The sequence below is a fragment of the Trachemys scripta genome, chromosome 1, assembly GCF_013100865.1.
Source record: "Trachemys scripta elegans isolate TJP31775 chromosome 1, CAS_Tse_1.0, whole genome shotgun sequence".
Classification (NCBI taxonomy): domain Eukaryota; kingdom Metazoa; phylum Chordata; order Testudines; family Emydidae; genus Trachemys; species Trachemys scripta.
This window is the reverse complement of record NC_048298.1, coordinates 309,945,712-309,949,259: the sequence shown is the minus strand read 5'-3', so window position 1 is coordinate 309,949,259 and position 3,548 is coordinate 309,945,712.

Genomic DNA, 3,548 nt, shown 5'->3' with positions numbered 1-3,548 from the left:
CACCTTAGGAAGATGGTGTGCTCTCCCAAGCAACTCCTGTAAATCCGTCCTTTTATACTCTATTTGTTTACCAGAAAAAAGTACAGTATACCTTTTACCTTATACTCATTAAATTAGTCAGATTTTTGACTTGTTTGTTCTGGTACCATGATGTGCCCTATGCAGTCCAGGTTATGATGCACACTTCTCTTTGTTTTGAGTACATACATTCCAGCTACTAGGGATGAAGGCACCTCCTAGGTTTGTGTGGGCAACTTTTTTCCTGTATTTATGAGGAAATAATCCTCTGTCCTAATACTGACAGTTTTCCTATCTATTTAAACTAGTTCAACTAGTGCATGATATTATGGGATGTTTTGCGTAAGTGTTCAGGATTATAATAAAGATTCAGGCCAGTCTAGGCTAAAAACTGCTATACTAATGCTTAATATGTATACTTGTGTAACCCTTCTGCCCATCTAAGTTGGCAGCAACAAGGGCCGGGTTCAGTATCTAGGGGTTCCGTTTCAATACCGCAATGCAAAACCGGCTCGAGCCCCCACCCAGTGACCTGGGACAAGTACATACCACCCCCTGGGTGCCTCTAAGAGGCAATACTTCCCCTCTCGCAAGCACGGAGTCTGAGTGTAACAGAAAATGTTTAATAACATGAGGTAAACGACATCAGCATTAAATTGGAAAAACACCACAAACAGGATTCATAACACTAACCATGAGCAAAAAACCCACCCCAGCAAATTGGGCTGTGTCCTTTCCCTTTGGTTCTTGAAACCAGCAACCCAAGAATCACCAAAGTCCCAAAAATCCAACAACCCCAAAGTCTCTTGGGTCCAGCAACCCAAGGATCACCAAAGTCCCAAAAGTCCAACAACCCCCCAAAGTCTCTGTCCCTGGTCAGGGCAGCCCCAGAGTTCAAGGGGGGGGGGGAACACGCAGGGTGTTAAGGGGCACCTTACGTGATCCGAGGCCGACCGGCTGCCTCTCCGTGGGGTTCCGCCGCAGCCTTCACCACGAGCCGCTCCACTCCACCAGCTGTCCCATGAGCCGCTCCTGCCGTCCCATGAACTGCTCCGCTCACCGACCTGTGAGTCACTCAGCTCCGCTCCAACCATCCCCGCGAGGCTCCACTCTGCCAGCCACTTAGCAATATAGCTTCAGGCTCCCCCACTAGTTAACACAGCCTCAGTAATCTCAGTTCTTAATAACTTTAGCTCTTTTGTGATTTCAGCTCATAGTAGGGGAGCCCTAGTGCTAGTGCACCATTGGCCCAAAGTGAATTCAGCTCAGCAGGCTGTAACTAGACTCCTAATGGAATCAAAGTTAGCTCTGACATTCAACAGTGGAGAGAGGAGGTAGCGCAATTGGTGTTTCAAACCCTCAGAGAGGGCCCATACCATCAGGTACAAATACCTATCCCCATCCTCTCTCTATTCACTGGGTTTTGTAACCCATGCCCCTTGTCAAACAAGTGCTACTTAGGTAATGGTGAAGGACTCACTCAGTCCTTCTGTCATACAACAGTTCCACTGGCCTTGATTCACAGAATCAGGGTAACAAAACTTTATTCTTCCTGCCCCAATAACAGAGAAAACTGGGGATCCCACACCAGCCAAAGTAACCACTTTGAGTTGCTGTTGTTTCATGCCAGGCGAGTGGGTGTGCCTATGCAAACAAGATCAGCCCCTGGAGTTCTTTTCCACACTCACCATAATTCACCAACAGATGTTCATCCTGACTCTGCTTACACTTGAATAATTAAAATAGGTGTAGTGTGGGTAATTATCACTATAATATAGAGGTGTATAGCCAATAGAGTGGTGACTGGGGTTAGAATGGATGGTATGCTACACCTGAAACTAGGGGTGGTAAACTGATGTGGGAAATTGAGAAGGGGGAGGTAGTGGCTAGACAGTGGACTAGGAATGTCATTTGAGGTGTGTTCAGATGGCAGGGCATAATGCTATAAAGAGGAGGGTGGGAAGGGTTGTGAGGCTGCATCTTTGGTAGGCTGAAGAGGGCAAGATGAAAAGTGGAGTTGTGTACAAAGGCTTGAGCTGTGAGGGTGGAAAGATTTGGGCAAAGAGAGAGATCTGGCAAAGGCAGTTAGAGAAAGAGCAGGGTTTCTAAGGGGCAGGAGAGAGAGATGATTTTTTGCAATGAGGAGGGCATGGAGCAAGGGGGGAACTTGGAGACATGTTGCAGACCCCAAGATGGGCCATGACCAAAGCGTGGCTAAGCGCAGGCCTGCCTTTCCCGATGCCTTTGCTTCTGGCTTCTGCGGGGCTGTGGCTACAGCACTGTGCCTTTCTCTAGCGTAGGCACGTCCTGTGTGGGGCAAACAGGTGCTGAGAGGAGGAGCTGGGAGGGAAGGATTTGACACAATGCGTGTGGGGAGTATAGGGGTAACAGGCTCACTGCTGCGTTACCATGGGTGTTAATTAGGCTTGCCAGGCATCCAGTTTTTGATTGGAACACCCTAGGGGGAAAGGCGTAGCACAGCAGGGATAAGGCAGGTTTCCTTCCTGCCCTGGCTCCGTGCAGCTCCTGGAAGCTCCCAGCATGCCTCGCCTTGAGTGCTGGCTCTGCAGCTCCCATTGGATGGGACCCATGGCCAATGGGAGCTGCGGGTGCGGTGCTACTGGTGCAGGTAGCCTGCACTGTGCAGAGCTGCCTGCCATGCCTCCGCCTAGAGGCTGGACATGCCAGCCACTTCTGGGAGGAGCTAGGGCAGGCAGGGAGCCTGCCTTAGCCCTGCTGCGCCATCAACCGGGAGCTGCCTGAGGTAAGCGCTGCCCAGCTGGAGCCTGCACTGCAAACCCCCGGCCCCAGCTCAGAACTCCCTCCCAGAGCCCGCATCCCAACCCCTTCCCCAGCGCACTCCCACACCCAAACTCCCTCCCAGAGCCCGCATCCCAACCCCCTGCTCCCTCCCACACCCACACTCCCTCTCAGAGCCTGCACCCCGAACCTCCTCTGCACCCCACCCCTCTGCCGTAGCCCTGAGCCTGCTCCTACATTTCAAACCCCTTGGCCCAGGTCGGAACCCCCTCCTGCACCCCAAATCCCTCAGCCCTAGCTCCACCCCGGAGCCCACAGCCCCAGCTGGAGCCCTTCCCGCTCCCTGGTCCCAGCCCAGTGAAAGTGAGTGAGGGTGGGGGAGAGTAAGCAATGGAGGGAGGGGGCTACGGTGCTCGGTTTTGTTCAGTTAGAAAGTGGGAAGCGCAGAGAGGAACGTGTGGGGGGAGGCCCATAGCACCCAGTGGCAGGGTGACCAGAGAGCAACTGTGAAAAATCGGGCTGGGGGTGGGGGTAATAGGAACCTACATAAGAAAAAGACCCAAAAAATCACAACTGTCCCTATGAAATCGGGACAGCTGGTCACTCCAGTGGCCCATTCCCGCCCCCCTGCAGGCAGCAGCTTCCCCCCCCCTCGTTCTCCCCTTCAGCCCTCAGGGGCGCTCACAAGCCCCGCCTCCCCCTCCAATGGCATCAGCCCCTTCCTGCCACGAGCCAATGGGGGAGGGGGAGGGCGGGGGCGGAGCAGCGGC